Genomic DNA, 20,837 nt, shown 5'->3' with positions numbered 1-20,837 from the left:
GTCTGTTCCTTTTTATTGTGTGCTTTTTAATAGTTTCTATTGTGTGAGTATACCACTGTTTTGTTCCTCTGTTCTCCTGTTTATAGATACCCTAATTTGCTTTTTAAATTTTAACAACAATAACACAAAAGTCACTTATCAGCATGACTTCTTACCTAACATCAGGTAATGGACTAGAATTGATTGTAATTTTCTTAGATAGCTTTATATTTCAGCCTTGTTTTTTCTAGTTTCCTTGATTTGGTTTTAGATATGGTATGTGAGATACCCTAGCCCTTTGAGCACCCCAGTTGCAAACCATCTCATCTGTTACGTATTGATTTCTACTAGGGGATGATTTTTTAAATCTTAATGCCTTTAGCCCACTGTGTACTGACTATTACGGTGATTTACTTTTTAAACAAAAGTGTGCCTGTTCTTATTTATGGTCCAGTTTTGTAAAATTTTGCCTGTCTCCCTGAACCCAAAGGCAACACTGAGAGCTAATGTGAGAGTTTTGTTTTGGGAACTTTGTGGCCCACTGTATTTCTGTTCAAAGATCATGTTTGCCTAATGACCTGACATTTGAGCCTGTTTTTTGTTACTCGACATTTTCCTCATTAAAAAACCTTTACTATATCCAACAGTCTTTGGACCCCTTTTCCTTTTCTTTTCTGAATCAGACATCTCATGGTGCTTTAACATTTTCAGAACTCTAATAATTTTTCTACCATCTATGTGGAACCTTGGTAGTTTTTCAGGGAAAAAAAAAAAGGGATTGGAACATACCTCAAAAGTTAATAGATGTATGACTAATGCTGGGTATAATAAGATCATTTCTTAACTTTGCGTATATTATACTACTTGAAAAATAGTGCTCCATGATTCTTCTCTATCTCTTGCTCTTCCACTTGCTCTGTATTATTAATGTATTTAGTATGGGTGAGCCTTGGTCATTTTTACTAAGCTTTTTTTAATATCTAAATTTGCCAAACTTGTACTTACATTTTTCTTTGTTAATCAAGTTTTTATATAACTCTTATTTATCAGTTCATGTTATATCTTGATTTGTGTATTCTGTGATTTCCTCTGAGGGATAGAAACTAACTTCTAGTATTAGGATTTAGTAAGTGGAATAACTTGAATCTGAGGCCATAGGACTCTAATAAATAATGTTTTGGAAGAAAAAGTTGGTAGCTGGAACTTGCTGAACCTTTGTTTCTGTTGTTTAAGGGAATCTGCCATAAACTGAGGGTTGGGACAGGCCCTTGGAAAGTCTTCTAGACAGCAGTGAGTCTTAAACACTTAATGATGCATCAGAGAAGAACCTAGCAAAACCCTGTAATAATTTAGAAACCTTGTAGCTTTTCTTGTGTTGATTTCCTTCCCACTTTGGTTCTTTACATGACATTAATAAGTGGAAGTAGAACAAAATGTTCTGAATTTCATCTTTCTTATATATGCTTCCTGATGGAGTTTCTTAGAAGCAGGGAATTGGTCTAAAGAGAATAGGTTAGAGATGTGGATAGTTTGTGAAAACTTAGATATTCAAGGGAGGAATCATTTTCCTTTTTTGTTAGCCCCTCATCTCTCTGATTTGACTTTCTGCCAGTCTTTTTCACATGTGTTCAGCCATTTTGGGAATTTTCTTCAGGTGAGGAGTGTGGCAGAGGCCTCAGGAAGAGAACACTATGGAAAATGGTTTGCAAGGAAGCCTAGCACAGTTGCTGGAGGCATGGGCGAGATTCTGCAACAGTTGTCTTTTTACCTAGTACCCTTCAAAGCTTGAAGAAGGAAGTCAGAACAGCTTCCAGTCTCATAGCCCTCCCTTTGCTGAGCTCTGTGTTGGCTGGCGTGTGTGTGTGTGTGTGCAGTCTTTCACTGTGTCCAGCGCTGCACCTGCATGTGCTGTAGCTTGCCAGGTTCCTCTCTTCATGGGATTTTCAAGGCAAGAATACTGGAGTGGGTTGCCGTTTACTTCTCCAGGGGATATTCCAGATCCAGGGATTGAACCCTTGTGTCTTGTGTCTCCGGCATTGGCAGGCAGATTCTGTACCACTGTGCCACCTGGGAAGCCCGTGGTAAATGGTAGTGCCACGCTGTTCAGAGACATGTGGTTGGTGGGATGAGAGAGAGATACAGAGAAAGCACAGGTTTCCATTTGGGGGCTGCCACGATCTTTCATTATGTGAAAGCCTCGCTAAGAATGGCATTTGCCATCATCTTAGTGCAACAAAAAGGCATTTCAAAGTTGTTAGGGCTGCAGTGGTTTGGTTTCTTCAAAGGAAATATCTTTTTAAATATTTAAAAGTATTATCTGCTTATTTGAAGCAATTCAGAATTGTATATAGCATAAAGTGAAAATTGTCTGTTACCCACCTCGTTTCTAAATACTACTTTCGGGAGATGACTTCTTTGGTATCTTAACCTTCCAGACCAGAGGGTTCTCTTTGGTGTAAAGAATCAATGCATCACTTGGGTATACTCATGGAGTTTGATTTTTATAACCTTTCCAAGGAACTTGACTAACACTAGGTCATTCTGGTTTCTTAGGAGGAATTAGGGCACTTTGGTTGTCTTTTTTATGCTCTGAGAGTTGACAGGATATTCTGTTAGAAACTTGTCTGGTAAGTTGTAACTCCTGAATTTTTATTTCCTTTTATAAGTGAAGCAGCATTTTGGTTGCAGTGTGGTGAAAGCCCCAGTTATCTTAGCAAATTACTCCAAAACTTAGGGCCTTAAAAAACAATTTATGGTTATTTCCAAGAGTTGACAGGCTCAGTTTGCAAAGGGGTGTAGCATCACTTCTGTTACCTCTGTAATGGTCAAAGCAGTTACAGAGCCTGCCCGGGTTCAAGGGAGTGGGGCAGGGAATGGCCTTCTCCAGCAGAGGCCTAGCAGAGAGCTGGGGCCGTCTTCAGTCTTCCACTAGCAGTGTGACTGGCGCGGTGGCAGTCTTGAGACGGAGAGGTGGCAGTAACAGAATATCGTTCTTACACTCACTAGTCTTCTGGGTTAGACTTTACCATGCTCAGGCACAGCTTCAAGGTAAATTTATTTTATTGTTTCTGGTAAAGAAGAAGAAAACATCAATAACATTTGTCTACAGGAAAGGTTTTTAATGATGTAAGAAAGAAGATGAACTCTAGAGGAAGAAGGTAAAGTTTCCTACTCCCCTCTGCTCTCAAGGAAGCATACATAACTCTTAAGAGGTAACTTGCTTTATTGCTTTTTCTTATTGAGAACTCTGGTAGCTTGCAGAATTTAAGAAGATGGTTTTTGAAGCAGATGGATACATTGAATGTGTCATCAAGGGGGCTTCCCAGGTGGTGCTAGTGGTAAATAACCTGCCTGTGAATACAGGAGATGTAAGCGATGTGGGTTTGATCTCTGGGTTGGGAAGATCCCCTGGAGAAGGAAACGGCAACCCACTTCAGTATTCGTGCCTGGAGAATCCCATGGACGGAGGAGACTGGCAGGCTACAGTCCAGGGGATTGCAAAGAGGTGGACACGACTGAAGTGACTTAGCACAAGCATGCATGTGTCATCAAGAGAGCCAGGTATGCCAGTCTCCACCTCCTCAGAGATTTGCTAGACGAGACATCCCTTCCCTGTAACTCCGTGCCCCATACACGTATCCTCTTAGATCAGGTTTGTAAAGTGCTTTGGGAAATGATGAAGTGGCTTTATTAGCATGGTTCATAATTTTCCCAACCCTTTAGCTTAAAATGAGCCCCTTGCTTATCTTTCAAGATACTTGCTTTTCAGAGATTTAATGGGAGGATTTTTGTCTTCCGATTAGATTTTAAAAATGAAACTGCCCTTTTGGGGTTTTGGAACCTGGGCTGCCCTGCCGCCTTGAGTGTGTGGAGCGCTCTCTAACCTCTGTGTGTGCTTTTGCAGTTCCCTCTGTACAGCCTCTCCCATCACCCACCCGGGCCCTTATTATACACCCGGGAAACCTTTCCTTATCTTACAGTATGCATGTTGGTTTCTTTGTTCCTGACCATGTCTGTGTGTTTGAGTTTGTTCTAAACTGAGTGCTGAGGCCATCTCAGTCATCTTTACTGCCCTCAGTTTGCTTAAATTTAATGTGTTGAATGAAGTGTACTACTAGATGCACAGTATTCCTCTAAACCTGAGGCTTGTCAGAAACTAACACTGGAGGGTGGTTTAAAAAAAAAGTGGAAAGAGATAATATGAAGAAAGCCACTGAGCACCTAATAATGGCAACTGATATTTCTATAGCACTGTATAGTACACAAGACTCTTCGCTTAAGTGTGGTTATATACTTTTGACTCTAGTTCAGTTCAGTCGCTCAGTCGTGTCCGACTTTGTGACCGCATGAATCGCAGCACGCCAGACCTCCCTGTCCATCGCCAACTCCCGGAGTTCACTCAGACTCACGTCCATCGAGTCAGTGATGCCATCCAGCCATCTCAGCCTCTGTCATCCCCTTCTCCTCCTGCCCCCAATCCCTCCCAGCATCAGAGTCTTTTCCAATGAGTCAACTTTTCGCATGAGGTGGCCAAAGTATTGGAGTTTCAGCTTTAGCATCAGTCCTTCCAAAGAAATCCCAGGGCTGATCTCCTTCAGAATGGACTGGTTGGATCTCCTTGCAGTCCAAGGGACTCTCAAGAGTCTTCTCCAACACGACAGTTCAAAAGCATCAATTCTTTGGCGCTCAGCCTTCTTCACAGTCCAACTCTCACATCCATACATGACTCCTGGAAAAACCATAGCCTTCACTAGATGGACCTTAGTCGGCAAAGTAATGTCTCTGCTCTTAAATATGCTATCTAGGTTGGTCATAACTTTTCTTCCAAGGAGTAAGCGTCTTTTAATTTCATAGCTGCAATCACCATCTGTAGTGATTTTGGAGCCCTCAAAAATAAAAGTCTGACACTAGGAGGGTTGCAAATATTTCCTCTCCTTTACAGATGAGTAGAGGGAGTCTGGAACTTGCTCAAGCTCTCTCCTCTAGAAAGAGGTGGAGCTAGAACTCAAGTCTAGTTATGTAAATGTCTGAGGCAATCCTGTAATTTTTGCTTGTGATTTTTAATCAGGTAGGTTCTGCTTTCCGAAGAAACAGTATCTAAAGATACAAAATATATTGAAAGATGATCATTGAATTCTGGGGTTTCCTATTTCTGGCAATATATTAACCAGAGATTTCTTTTTTTTTCTTTCTGGCAATGCTGTGCAGAATGTGGAATCTTAGTTCCCTGACTAGGGATCGAGCCTGTGACCCCTGCAGTGGAAGCGTGGAGTCTTAACTGCTGGACCTCCAAGGAAGTCCCTACTAACCAGAGATTTAATTTGTATTAAATTGATTTATATTATCCAATGGATTTATATTATCCAATGCAATATGGATCTTCCCTGGTGGCTCAGACGGTAAAATGTCTGCCTAAAATGCAGATAGACCCGGGTTCAATCCCTGGGTCGGGAAGATCCCCTGGAGAAGGAAATGGCAACCTACTCCAGTATTCTTGCCTGGAGAATCCCATGGACGGAGGAGCGTGGTCGCAGAGTCGGACAGGACTGAGTGACTTCATATACTGGATATGAAAGTTCCTGTTTATATTTCTTGCATTTTGAGACTTTGCACAATTTAAAAGTTACTCTTCTTAAAGTTATTTGTCCAAGTTAACAACTGCTAACAAAATCTCATCAGTTAGTTTCCTACTAGATAGAGTATTATTGTATTACATAATCAGAGCACTGTAGACACAAAAAATGATTTGAGTGGCATTTTTTCAATTCTCTGTAGTATGGTGTGTAATTAGTACCATTCTGCATGCATAAGAGAGAAGTTAATCTATTATATACAAAGGATGGTTTAGGGAATAGGTTGACAAACTGCTGCTCAGAGCTACATCTAGCCAAAGAACTAAAATTTTTTATAAGAATCATTTTATGTTTTATGCTTATTGCAAAGAGAATAGTATTTCTGTGAATATTATATGAAATTCAAATTTCAGTGTCCATAAATAGTTTCATTGGCAGTCACCCTCGTTCATTTACTTAACTGTTGACAGCTGCTTTCAAGCTCCACTGGCAGAATTGAGTAGTTGTGACAGAGACCATGTGGTCTGACAGACCTGAAGTATTTACAGAAAAGGCTTGCCAGCCTGTGCCTTAGGGCATTAGTGCTTAAGTCTGTCTTGCGGAACCTCAGTTGAGAAAGGGTAAGCTTACGAATGAAGACACCTGTTCGTTAAGAGTATTTGTGTTTAAGAGGAGGAGTATGTGTATCACAGCTGTTTTCAGCATTTGATCCTTTTTTTTGTACTGGAGTGATATCCTTTGTCCCTTGGCTCTGGCGATTATAGCCTGGATTGGGCACACAGGTTTTATTTTGTTCTAACATGCTGAGTTTGACTTATCCATTGTATTTGACACTTTGAAAAGCACTTTTTTTAATGGCTTACGTTGAGATTTGCTTTTGAGAAGCTACTAATTGGCAGTTCCAAACTGGACAGATTGAGGCCAGGTAAAGCCTGTAGGTGCCTGTCAGGCAGCAGTGAAGTTAAAAATCACCTGCTGTCAACTAGGGAATTTTCCTATCATTTTCATTTTTTGAGTAAATGAAGGATCGTTAGATTTCTGAAGTTGTAGCACTGAATGGGGAAACTGGGTAGTTTGCCTCTGTGGAGTTCCCTTTGTTTCTGTAGCCTAATCATGAATTACTCTCTGCTAAGCTCTTTCTGGCTTTGGTTAGAAATACTTTTCTGGTAAGTTTTTAATTAGGAAATGCAGAAATAGAACTGCTTGAGTTGTCATAACTTGAACTTGCTGTGAAACTTTTAAACTGGAGAGGGTGCCAATGAAGACTTGTTTGAAAAAATAGGGGAGGGATATGTTTCCTGCCTAAATTAATGCTGTTGGTTTTGTATTATATGAAGCTGAAGACAATTATAGATGGGGCTAATAAGGACTGTTGAGGAGAAAGCTGTCGACTTCTTTCTTTAAACTTCTATTTTGTATGGAACTTTCGTAACTTAGATCTAATTTTGACAAGTGAGGTTCTTCAACATCATGTTTTCCTGTAGAAGTAGGTCTTTAAATAAAAAAATCAACTCCAGAGTTTGACAGAAATCTTAAAACATATCAGTGAATAGTGTTTTATTATTCAGGTGCTACGCTGTGCTTCGACACTCAGTCGTGTCTGACTCTTCGCAGCCCCATGGACTGTAGCCTGCCAGGCTTCTCTGTCCGTGGGGATTGTCCAGGCAAGAACACTGGAGGATGTTGCCACGGCCTCCTCCAGGGGATCTTCCTGACCCAAGAGAGACCCTTGGGCATCTCAGACCCTTTCTGACCCTGGTCTCCTGCATTGCAGGCAGATTCTTGGCCGTCTGAGCTACCAGGGAAGCCCAGGCGTTGTGTGACTTGAACAGGAAAGCGCTGAGAAGTGCTGTGAGCAGGGTTTGAACCTGCTTGGGGAGACCCCTTGGGATCTTAAGTCCAAGGCCTTAACCACTGGACCATCACAGCTCTCTGTGCACGTTGCTTAATTAAGATTACTTTGGTTATAAGAAACAAGTCCATTAACATGATTTTAGTAAGGGGAAAGTTTATTTTAAGGCCATTCACTCAGTTCATTCAGTAAACATTTATTGAGTCAGATAGTCTGTGTCAGGCACTGTTCTAGATCTTCAAGAATACAGGGAAATCTCAACATTAATCAAAGAGCCAGCACCATTGTGTACCGAATAAACCTAGATTCAGGGAGGTGCTGAGGATCTTAACGGTAGGTTGTATCAGTCACATGAAAGACTTACTGAAATGCAGAAGAATAATGTGCATTTCTGACAGGTTCCCTGGTGACCACTCTTGGAGCACTTTACTAAGTTCTTAGAGGGATTATCTAATTGATTCACCTCTGACAACATATGAATGTTGTCTAATTCCCTTTTGCCATCTGGGGTGTCTGATATCCATCCTTCATCTAAACAGGAATTTTTCTGGAGGGCAGTTACTCTTGAAGGACATGATGGCAGATACAGGCTGTGAACCGTGTCCAGTGAAACACAGAACGAACTCTGACAGGTTGTGTGTTATAGTCATCTGTCTTCTCCTTTTTCCTACCTATCTGTTCTTATTCTTTGTTAAACTTCTAATTTTCTTTACAGAGTCTGAGTCAGTTTTGGAAGTTCTTTTGAAAGGGAGAGTGTATGATGTTCCAACTTTCTACCCTTTTCTCTCTTGAGGTTTAACACAAAGAGAAACACATGTTAACTTCTCCCTTTTTGTCCAGAAGAGTCAGAACTTCACAGCCAGGAGGATTTTGGCGGGGGGTGATGGTGGTAGTGGGGTGAATTTTTTTTAAACTTTTGGGAAAAAGTTGGCGACTTTCAGGCTATTGAAGTAGGTAGTACAGATCTGAAGTAGGATTGGGGTAGTAGGAAGTAGATAAGATAGAGTAGAAGAAACACAAAGAGATGAAAAATGTGTTAATGGAAAACAAACTTTAAGAATTAATGTCCTTGTAATTGTCCTGAAAAAACAGATGCTATAAGGAATGTCACGGCAGAGGTGAAACACAGTGCTGAAATGAAACAGCCAGCACAGTGGACCAGAAATGTCCAGGGAGAAGCCATTTGTGGCCTGAATGTGAATTATTTTAGGGTGATTGGAAAGGTTTTTGATAGGGAAATAAAGGTACCCAGTGAAGATTGTACTCAGGGGTAGTTTTGCCAGGAATATAAAAAAGGAAAAGTCATTTCTTAGACTGGTTCTTTCCAAAGTGCTATTACCATGTTATTCAATCTTCACAAATAAATTGGATGTGTCTTATTTTTCCCCTTTTCACTGAGGGTGGAATTTAGTAGAGATTTAACTTGCTTAAAGAAAACCTAGGTTACTGAGTTCAGTGAGTCTAGACTTTAAAACCTCAATCTTACTCGTTATCTTTTTCCTTGGAAATGAGGTTCTTTTACTGTTTTCCCAGTCTTAGTTATATCTATGTAGCTGGAAGCCAGAGTCATCTTTGAGCTTTATACCTCCTCCATTATTCACCAGACTGATCTTCTGCCTGTATCTTATATTTTTCTCTCCCTCTTTGCCATCACTGCCACAGTATGTCAGGCAGCCTCTGCCTCCTGTTTGGCCTGTTGTGTTTAAATGAAACTTCTTACTGGATTCTGGTCTTTCTCTCATTCCATTAATTTATGATCTTTGGAAAACAGACCTGTTAATGTCATTTACGAACCAAAAGAACAGGATGAATGCTTACTGTTTGAGATGAAATTCAGAAACTCTGTAGTCTGACTTCAGACTATACTGTTTTACCTAACCACCTAATTTTATCCACATATACTTTGCATAAGCCACATAAAACTAATTGTTCCTTACTTATAGTAATCTCTGATCTCAAAGTGTTGTAGTATAATTATAAATGGATTTCATAATGACCCTGAATCTTAAAATAGAGTTAAAATTTTCTTTGGTATTTTTATATTTTTGCTTAAGAGGGCAAGACAGTATATAAAATAAAGATAACTGTCCAAGAGAGTTAAAACTGGGGAGGATGGGGAACCACAGCTTGGTACTTATAAGGATAGGTTTTCAGCTGTTAGGAACAATTGGCTTCTTAGACTCCTCAGGTACTCAGGGATCTGACCAGTCAATGTTTTACCGTAGTTGCCTAGTTCCTGCTTTGGCTCCTTTTGTAGCTTAATATATATTTTGCTTTGTCTGGGGCTTGGTGGTTAAACATGAATTCTTTAAAGCAGTATAGAAACAAGAGAAAAGATTATAGCATATACAGTATGTGTTACATGTAAAATGTCCAGTTTAGGCATCAAAAATAATTTTGTGATAATTTCTAAAGAATCATTAGAAATCTTTCTAAGCATTACTTAAGAAGATCGCAAGCCCAATTTAACATGCTTCTTGACTTATCTTCTAGCTCTTGACAAAACCGGAATCAGGCTATGTGACCTTAGCAAGTTATGTGACTTCCCTGAGACTCAGTTTCCTTATCTCATAAAAGGGCTTAGACTAGGTAAGTGGTTCTTCACGGGTGGTGGGGAGGTTGAATTTGTCTCCTGGCGGACACGTGACAGTGTCTGGAGATATTTTTAGTTGTTATCACTTAGTGGAGAAGAGGTGCTAATGACATCAAGTGGGTAGAAGCCAAGAATACTGCTGAACATCCTACAGTATATAGGACACTCTGCAAAACAAGGGTTACCTGGAAGTGGTCCAGGTTTTGATCTGTTCCGTTCTGTGCTGTACAGATCTTCAAATTGGTCCCATATACCTCCAGATCAAAACCACACTCCTTTCCTTTTTTAACCCAGTGTGGTATCTTTATTATCTCACGAACGTATCTTGCTTTCCAAACTTCTTGCCTGCTCATTTTCTCTCTCCCTGGAATGTCTTTCTGCCTCCTACTTGTCGTATATGGTTGATCCATGAATAACATGGGTTTGAATTGCTCAGGTCTGTTTATATGCGGGTTTTTTTTTCAGTAGTAAATACTACAGTATTATAAACTCTGGTTGATTGAATCTGCAGATGCAGATGACTGACTATAAGTTATACATAGATTTTTGATGGCATGAAGAGTTAGTGCCCCTGACTCCATATTGTTCCAGGGTCAACTGCAGGTATACTGTCTCTAAAGACATAAATTTTTGTATTCCCTTAACTTTTGGTGTTAATTTAAACTAAATCATAGTTCTTTAATTTCACATGTTCTTTGTGTACTGTATTTCTAAACTTTTAAGTTTCTCAGAGGGTGTCTTCTCTCTGCTTTTAATCTTTTCTCCACTGTAGATGTCTTTGATGATTTGGTTCTTTTCAGACCCTGGTGGGCTTAGAAAAAAAAAAGAGTAAAAGAGTTGTGAGAAGTTGATTGTGATTGGTGCACTTCTAGGTCATAATTTCTGTTTTGATGTGGTCTGAATATTTCACTTCATTTTGTATGATCAGAAATGCTCCAGCTTAGAATTAAGGGATTTAGTGTGAGTTGGTTCATTCATATCACTCTAAATTTAACACCTGAAAGTGAGGCTTACATTGGTAAGATCCGTGTGAAGAGAGGACTGGGTAAGGTCGCATCATGGGAGACTGGCTTGAGGTGGAGTTCCATGACAGGTGGGCACAGGGGCCACAAGAGAGCAGGGATGGGGGAGGGGCACAAACTAAAGGACAATCTAAAGGTAACAAGGTGAGCTGCCTATTTAAAAAATGTGCCGAGGAGTATTCCTGAGCTTCAGAAAAGCTGGATTTTTAAAAACTTCTGTTTCTTGCTGTTGTATAGCTTGAACCCTGGATTTTGATACCTAGGTCAGTAATCCTATCACTAGAATTCAGTAATAATATGGTTAAGTAATCTTTCTGGGATAATGTAGGACCTTTAACCATACTTACAACTTTGCTTTTAAGGGAAAGGGAGGAGTTCTGAGTTCCAAACATTGGTTTTGTACTCTAGAAGGGAACTTATGGTATATAAAATTTGCTAAAACAATACATTTTATAAGTCTGTTTTGTTTCCAAGTTTTTGCTTGTGAGCAGTGTCATATATACAAGAAGTAGGAAGAAAATACTAAAACCTCTAAGACTCTAAAGTGTATAGTTAGAAACTTGGATAACTAAGTAGATTGCATAAAAATTACTGCCAAAATAAATTATTGAGGGGAAAAACAAATCTTATAACGTCTATTGTATTTTTGATGACAAAAGTAATATATGTTCAGGATAGAAAATTCAAACACACAAAAATAAGGCTTTTGTCTTGCTTGGCCATTTATGGTGGCCTAACCCACCAGACAGGGAGAAATCAACATGCAAAATATTTTTCTGAATGTGCCGTCTTTAGGGAGACATAAGTTCAGGTAAAAAGCGCATATATTGATTTAATTTAAAAATATAGTGGAGGGACATATTAGGGCATGATTATATTAGATTGGTGCAAACATAATTGTGGTTTTGGACCGTGAATTTTAAATCATTATGACTAGGCTCAAACACACCTTTATTCATCAAACTAGGAATCATTGCAATCAACACATTTTTTGCCAATAAGTTTGTTTATTCCTGTAGCATAAAAATCCATGCTTTGAGATTCAACGAACTCTTGGAAAGCATTTTCTGCCTCCTGCGGGTTGTGGAAGCGTTTTTCCCTACAGAAGTTGTTGAAGTGCTTCAAGAAGTGGTAGTCTGTTGGTCATATGAGTGTGGTGGATGAGACAAAACTTGGTAGCCCAGTCCTTTCAAATTTTGAAGTGTTGGTTGTGTGATGTGTAGTTGAGCATTGTCATGGAGAATTGGGCCCATTCTGTCGACCAACGCTAACTGCAGGTGTTGTAGTTTTTGGTGCATCTCATCGATTTGCTGAGCCTGCTTCTCAGATGTAACGGTTTCGTCAGGATTCAGAAAGCTGTAGTGTATCAGACAGGCAGCAGACCACTAAACGGTGACCGTGACCTTTTTTTGGTGGAAGTGGCTTTGGGAAGTGCTTTGGAGCTGTTTCTCAGTCCAACCACTGAGCTGGTGGTTGCCAGTTGTATAAGATCAACTTTTTATCATACGTCACAATCCGGTCAAGAAGTGGTTCATCATTGTCGTGTAGAATAAGAGAAGATGACACTTAAGAACAATGATCTTTTTTGATTTTTGGTCAGCTCATGAGTCACCCACTTATTGAGCTTTTTCATCTTTCCAATTTGCTTCCAATGCTGCATGACTGTAGAATAGGCGATGTTGAATTCTTCAGCAGCTTCTCGTGTAGTTTCAAGAGGGTCAGCTTTGACAGTTGCTCTCGGTCAGTCATTGCAAGCTTCTAATGGCCGGCCGCTACGCTCCTCATCTTCAAGGCTCTCGTCTCCTTGGCAGAACTTCTTGAACCACCACTGTACTGTACCTTCGTTAGCAGTTCCTGGGACAAACGTGTTTTTGTAGCGAGTTGTTTCTGCTGCTTTATGACCCATTTTGAATTTGAATAAAAAACCGCTGGAATTTGCTTTTTGTCTAACATCATTTCCATAGACTAAAATAAATATAAACAGCAAGTAATAAGTGAATAACAAAAAATAAAAGAAGAAATGCTCATTACAATGATGTATAACATAACCATATTTAAGAATGTATTCCAGTATCAAACAGCAAAGTTCAACAATTCAAAACCTCAGTTACTTTTGTACCAACCAAGGAGATCCAGCCAATCCATTCTGAAGGAGATCAGCCCTGGGATTTCTTTGGAGGGAATGATGCTGAAGCTGAAACTCCAGTACTTTGGCCACCTGATGCGAAGAGTTGACTCATTGGAAAAGACTCTGATGCTGGGAGGGATTGGGGGCAGGAGGAGAAGGGGACAACAGAGGATGAGATGGCTGGATGGCATCACTGACTCGATGGACGTGAATCTGAGTGAACTCTGGGAGTTGGTGATGGACCGGGAGGCCTGGCGTGCTGCGATTCATGGGGTCGCAAAGAGTCGGACACGACTGAGCAACTGAACTGAATATAGTAGTTAAGAGAAGATTCTGGAATCAATTTTTCTGTTACAATCCTGACTGATCTTGGGCAGTGTCTGTGTTCTCATGTATAAAATACAGGTATTGCTAAAATTAATAATGAGACTTCATAGATTAAGCTTAAATTACAAAAAATTTTATTTCTTATTTCTCCTTTTTACCTGTGAGGACTGGGCTGGCTTAAAATTGTATCAGTTTTGGTCATTTGTACTGATCTGAAGCCTCTGCAGTTCTCTATATTTTGGTCTAAAAAACCTAAAACCAATAAATTTAGTAATAAGAGCAGTTTAGAAGGCAAGCTGTTAGAAGTTTGAGGTTCACAAGAGAGATACAACAATTCTTTGGTGAGGCATTTGGGATCTTGCTTGATTGTGATGTGTGTGTATTGTGATTGTGATTGTGTTGTGATTGTGATTGTATTGTAATGTGATTGTGAATGTAAATGTGTATTTATTCTTTCTTCCAAGTTTTTGGTGATCTTCTCTGATGTTAACTTTTTCTTATACCTGTTGTCTATTTATATATCTTTGGAAAAATGTACTCAGTTCCTCTGCTCATTTTTTAGTTGGATTGTTTGCTTTTTTGCTGTTATGAGTTCTTTATATGTTTTAGATATTAACCCTTATAAGATACATGATTTGTAAATGTTTTCTCCCATTTGTAGGTTGCCTTTTCAATCTATTGGTTTCTTTGGCTGTGCAGATGTTTTTTAATTTACGTCCTACTTATTTAATGTTTTGCTTTTGGTGTCAGATCCAACAGATCGTTGTCAAAGCTGATGTCGTGGAGCTTACCCCCTGTGTTTTCTTCTTGGAGTTATATGGTTTCATGTTCTGTGTTGGGAGTTGTTAATCCATTTTGAGTGGGTTTTCTGCATCTGTTGATATGGTCATATGGTTTTATCCTTCATTTTGTTGTTTTGTGTCACACTGATTAATGAGTGGATATTGAAACATCCTTGCATCCTTGGACTAAACCCCACTTAATTGTGGTGTATGATCCTTTTAATAATAGTGTTAAATTTGATTTGCTAATTTTTTTTTTTTTTAAGAATTTTTACATCTATGGTCATTAGGGATATTGGTTTATAGTTCTCTTGTACTCTCCTTGCCTGGTTTTGTTATCAGATGAATTCGGAAGTATTCCCTCCACTTCTGTTTTTTTGGAAGGGTTTGAGAAGGATTGGTATTAATTCTTTGGAAAATTTTTGGTAGAATTCACAAGTGAAGCCATCTGTGCCTGGACTTTTGTTTGTTGGGAGGATTTTGATTACTGATGCTGCAGTCCATGGGGTTGCAAAGAGTCGGATGCAACTGAGCAGCTGAACTGAACAGTTTTTTTTTTTTTACCGGTGATTGGTTTGTTCAGCCTTTTTTATCTTCATGACTCATTTTGTTAGGTTGTGTGTTTCTAAGAATTTTTCTAGTTGTCCAGTGTGTTGGCATATAATTGTCCGTGTATCTATTACTAAAAAATATTTTTGTGTCTATGGAAGCAGGTTAACCACATTTCCAATACCATGTTCTAGCCCTGCTTTAGAAAGACATCATGTTGTGATGCAAAGAGTTATGCCTTTGGAGCGAGAAAGTCCAAAGTTTACATCTTTTCCCCACCACTTACTAGCTTTGTAAGACAGACTGTCTCTACATCTTAATTTTTTTCATTGTAAGGTAAGCATGTTTCCTTCATTTCAGAAACGTTGTGTTAGGGATCAAATATGTGAGTCTGAGTGAACTCTGGGAGTTGGTGATGGACAGGGAGGCCTGGCGTGCTGCGATTCGTGGGGTCGCAGAGTTGGACACAACTGAGCGACTGAACTGAAGATAACATATATGGAAGTACTTTTTAAGTAGAACAGAGAAAATTTGGGTATTACATTTTGTATACATTATTGTATTATAATATTATATTACATTACAGTATTACATTTTGTCTCAGTCCTTTTTTAAAAATTAAGAAAAATTTTATTGTTTATTTTTTGGCTGTGCTGGATCTTTGTTGCCGTGCAGACTTCTCTGCGGCGTGTGGCCTTGTCGCCGTGGTGGGCTCTCTTGTCGTGTAGTGCGCCCCCTTGCACGTGCGCTCCGTGGTTTCAGCTCCTGGGCTCTTGAACCACAGGCTCAGTAGTTGTGCATGGGCTTCGTTGTGCTGGGGCACGAGGGATCCTCCCAGATCAGGGATGTCTCGTGCATTGGCAGACGGATTCTTTACCACTGAGCCACCAGGATCCTTTTTAATAAAGACAATCATGACTCACTTTTACCTAGAGCAAGTTTTATCTGAGTAGTCTGTGTTTGGCAATTTGAACTTAACTTTCAGTGTTTCCTCTTGTTGATCCTCTTGTAAGTTCTTCTCCATATCGTTTGTAACTGTGCTCACCTGTAACTGTCAACAGATACTGTGATGCTCCTTAAACTGCATCTCAGAAATATAATCTAGGGCCCTAGCTATTTTCTGATGAATCTTATGGTCACAGACTAAAAATGAGGTTTGCTTTTGGGGAGGGTCCCAAAAGATGATGCTTTGGGATGAACAGTAGATGAAGACTAAATTGATAGATGGTCACTGCAATTATAATTTGCCGTGCACACGTCCATGGGGTGGCAGAGAGTCGGACACAACTGAGCGACTTTCACTGCTGGGATTATGAGACTGGCACTTTCACTGCTGGGATTTTGAGACTGGCCTTGTACTTCAGTTTGGGTCATGTTTCAGAAAGTAGCAACTTTTCTCCACTGTCATTTGACTTTTCATTAATGTTGATTTTTCTGGCTTCAAAAAGGATGTGTGTTTACATTTTATTTGTTTGGAATGTACCTGTGTATCCCAAAAGAAGTTGAGGTAAGTAGTGACAGTTTTATGGAGTATTTCCATTTATATGATGTGAAAGTAATACTATAAAATATTATAAATACATGGGCACTGGTGACTCTTGTGATTAATATTCAGAAGTTTAATTAGATTTGCCACAGTTTAAAAATTTGTTAGCCTTATTATTTGACTAGTTAATGAGCTTCCTCTTCCCCTGCTGGCTGACTCTTTAGAAATATAATGAATTAGGGAAAAAAAAAAAACTAATTCTGAGCTGAGAATATCTGTTAAATTTTATACTCTTTGTAGAAGTGGCTAATGTTAGAGGTGTCATTTGGGTAAGGAATTGATTGCATTATGTCTTTCCTTGTTTGTAACTTGTTTCCAGTGGTATTTAACGCTCAGGGCGATACTCATTTAGCATTTCTTCTAAAAAGGTAGACTAGATTTTAGTTATAGCATGTGTCATAAATTTTCTTTTTTGTGTTCTCAAAAGCCACCTCAGCTACCTTTTCTGACCAGAACAACTTGTGGTTTGTGTGCCTTTAATTGGTTGTTTATTTATATGGCATTTATTTACTGAATATTGCTTAGTATCTATTAAAGCCCCAATAGGCGTTGAGGTGAACATGAGATGAGATGATACTCCATGAAAGCTTGGAGCTTTTTCTCTGCTTGAGATCTATACTGTATGCCTTTGAAATATTAAATAAAATCTAGAGCAGTGTCTCATTAAATAGAATGATGAATGCTATTAGATATTAAATACACTTGAATATTAAAGATTAGGAAGGCAATTGTTGTGTTAAAGATAAGGCAGGCATCAGAATGACTTAAAAGATTCTGAAGAAGGGATATAGTTCAGATAGCAGAAACGGGGATGTGAGGACAGGCCTTCCATGACAAGAGGCTTGAGTAGGATGTTAGCGTGATTTATTTAGGGTACAGTGGAAGGCACCACCCCAACATCTTTACACTTCAGTTGATTTAATCCTTAGGTTAATCCTCTGATGTGGTGTGATTCTGTATTTCACAGATAAGTAAGAAAGACTTACAGGGGTTAAAACTATTGTTAACATCTCCATTTACAAGTCATGAAGGTGCTAGGTTTTTATTCTGTATATGTCTGGGTGCGGATAGAAACCTGTGCTGCTCTGGCTATAACTAAAAGGGCCATGTAGCCTAGGTATTATGTGTGATTTTCACATTCCAGAATTTACTTACAAATACTTCTTAGTAGGCATTAAGTATGGGTAACGAGCTTTATTTTAAAATTTCACGGTTTTTAGTGCATGCTAAAATTTTGACCTGTTGGTAGTAGGGATAGAAATATGTTCCGTGAGTTCTGCTCTGCACGCATGCTCTTTCCCTGCCAGGGGGTTGGTAGAAACGGGAAAATTGAAACATGGCACTGCTTCCTGTTTAGTCTGGATCTGGCCTCAGTATTGTTTTTTAAAAATGCACTCAAGAAGAGAATGACATAAGAAAACTTTGTGAGTTAAATTTTATTCTTTAAGTTACACTTTGTCTTTTTAACAGTGAATCTGTTTGGTGTTATTGTTGAAAAGCTTTAGTTTTCACAGATTTTCCATCTGGTTTAACCAAATTGATTTATCAAACATATTTTCAAATGGTTACTCATGGCTTTGATTATAAAAATTGCCTAACTCTAAGGCTAGGCATCCACCTATTTTGCAAGACAAGCTGGACAGTTCCAGACAAGTGGCCTTTGGACCATTTGTTGACGTCTGTCAGGTCAAATCGTTTTTGTTCAAAAACGGGTGGATGGATTGGGTTGACAGCATACACTAAGCTGCTTGAGTGTGGGGCATTCTCTGTATCATTGAGGACTTAGTTAGAGACATTTATTCTTTCCCTAAAGGTCGTTTAAGGGTAAAGGTTTTATCAAGTTTATATGGCTGATGAAACATACCATGATTAATTAAGATTAGTGACAACTTTAAAGCTGTTTTTGAATTTAAATAAAAAATTAAATAGGACTTTTGCTTTGAGGCCTGACTCTATCTACATAAAGGGAAATTGCCTATATAAGTGAATGCAAATGGCTGCATTCACTTATATAGGCAATTTCCCTTTATGTTCTTACCAGATAACTTTCTCCATAATTGCACACTTATCTGGGGATCTAAGACAAGCAATATGATAGTTTCTTAATTAAACATGAGAACTGTTAAATAGTTACCATGATTCTACATGGGAAGGTTTATAGATTTTCCTGCAGGATTCTTACTCCCTGTGGGATGTGATGAAGAATGGTTAGGAGAAGGGATATAGCATATTGTCAAGAGTATTATATCTGTGTGGAATGACCTTTAAGAAAAAAACCCTGAGATATAATTGACATAATGACTTAATATATGTTTATATTGTGAAATGATCACTGCAATAAGCTCCCCATCCATTACCAAACATAGTGACAATAATTTTTTTCCCCTTGTGATGAGATCTTTCAAGATCTGTTCTCTTAGCAGCTTTTGAAGTATACAGTACTGTATAGTTACCTGTAGTCTCCATGCTGTACATTACATCCCCAGGACTTATCTTAAACTGGAAGTTTATACCTTCTAACCACCTTCGCCACCTGTTTCATGTACTGCCCACCCCCTCCTCTGGCAACCACTAATCTCTTCTTCCTATCTGAGTTTTTTTTTTTAACTTTCCACATATAAGTGATGTCATAAAGTATTTGTCTCTCTCTCTCTGACATATTTCACTTAGCATAATACCCTTAAAGGCCAGTACATGGTGTGTCAAATAACAGATATGCCTTCTTTCTCATGGCTGAATAATATTCCATTGTATCTGTAAAACACTTCCTGTATCCATTCATCCATTTATACAGATTTAGGTTGTTTCCATGTCCTGGTAATTATGAATAATGCTGCAGTGAATGTGGGGGTGCAGATATGTTTGTAAGATAGTTATTTTATTTCCTTGAGATAAATACCCAGAAGTGGAATTGCTGTTTCACATGGTAGTTAAATTTTTGATTTTTTGAGTAACCTCCATACTGTCTACACAGTGGCTGCACCAGTTTACATTAGCACCAACCATGCACACTGGTTGAACAGCCTTTTTGGTGTGAAGACCAATTCAAGAAAATTAAAAACACACGTATGTACAATAAGACTTCTCAACATTTTCATATATATATAATTTTTTCTCGGTTGAAATTATGCTTTTTAAACCCAGGTAATAAAACAGTATCTGTAATTGCAAATAAGCATCGTCTTAGGTTTTTTTTTAAACTGAAGAATTTCCCTTTTTGATGAAAATTTAGAAACTATGTGTTTGACGTGAATCGTAAAATACCTGTAGTGGTTTATCTTTTAACAGATTTTAAGTGAAATGGAACTTTATGGCTTGGGGATGTGGTTTGAACAGTTTGAGTGAAGAAAGTAAATTGGCCTCATAATTCAGTTCAGAATTTAAAGGTTCTGAGGAGACAGGAGTTGCCATTGGGAATGGAAAGCAAGGTTGAATAGGAATGGCTCACAAATAATGTGGTTTTTCGTGTTTAAGGGTGGCTCAGATGGTAACGCATCTGCCTGCAATGCGGGAGACCCAGGTTTGATCCCTAGGTCGGGAAGATTCTCTGGAGAAGGAAATGGCAACCCACTCCAGTATTCTTGCCTGGAAAAATTCCATAGTGGAGGAGTCTGGTGGGCTACAGCCCATGGGGTGGTAAAGAGTCGGACACGACTGAGTGACTTCACTTAATGGGTGCAAAAATGACTTCTCTGTGCAGACTATGAAACTGGGAGTTGGGTTTTCATCCTTAAGTCTTCTGAATCTTTGACTGCTTTACTCGATTTCTGGTCTGTTCCTTAGTGCCAAAAATCTCTAGTGGCTGCTCCTACCTGCTTTTAACTTTAACCTTGAGACAGCAGCAGCTCTGCCCACCCCATGCTGATAGTGAGACAGTTGATTGGAATTATTCAGCTAGAGACGAGCTTTACAAAAAATGTTTGTTAGAAGGTGATTGGTTGGGATTATCATTCTTGAACATTTAAAATTTCTTCTTGAAATTAGACTTGAGGGTGATTTTGTAAAGTTAGGAATATTAGTCTATAGTTTGCTCAGTGTTGTTACATGATGTTGTACTTGTTCAGTTGCTAAGTTGTGTCCACCTCTCTGCAACCCGGTGAAGTGTGGCATGTCTGGCTCCCCTGTCCTTTAGTATCTCCCAGAGTTTGCTCAAACTCATATGTCTGTTGAGTTGGTGATGCCATCCAACTATTTAATCCTCTGTCGCCCCCTTCTCCTGCTCTCAATCTTTTCCAGGATTTAGGGTCCTTTTCAATCAGTTAGTTGGCTCTTTGCATCACGTGGTCAAAGTATTGGAACTTCAGCTTCAACATCAATCCTTCCAATGAATATTCAAGTGGTACTTGAGGGAGTTTGAAATTAATTTGATAATCTCTCCTTTCTTTTTCTTAGATAATTAATAAGAAAAAATTATATTTTAAAAGAGCTTTTTATTTTTAAAGACATTATTTGAACATTTCTGAATTCTCGTTGGAATTAAAGTGTG

The 20,837-nt window shown here is 38.9% G+C and overlaps 1 protein-coding gene and 1 non-coding gene across 2 annotated transcripts in view; one reads left to right on the top strand and one right to left on the bottom strand.

Annotated features, from left to right (window-relative positions):
• Nucleotides 1–20,837, top strand: part of ZFAND3 (zinc finger AN1-type containing 3) — a 313,457-nt gene that overhangs the window by 25,123 nt on the left and 267,497 nt on the right. The window lies entirely within an intron of this gene.
• On the bottom strand, nt 7,400–7,481 carry TRNAL-UAA (transfer RNA leucine (anticodon UAA)). Its single transcript has one exon. It is a non-coding gene; the product is annotated as a tRNA-Leu (tRNA).

Source organism: Budorcas taxicolor, chromosome 11, assembly GCF_023091745.1.
Source record: "Budorcas taxicolor isolate Tak-1 chromosome 11, Takin1.1, whole genome shotgun sequence".
Taxonomy (NCBI): domain Eukaryota; kingdom Metazoa; phylum Chordata; class Mammalia; order Artiodactyla; family Bovidae; genus Budorcas; species Budorcas taxicolor.
This window is presented reverse-complemented; position numbering and strand designations above follow the sequence as displayed.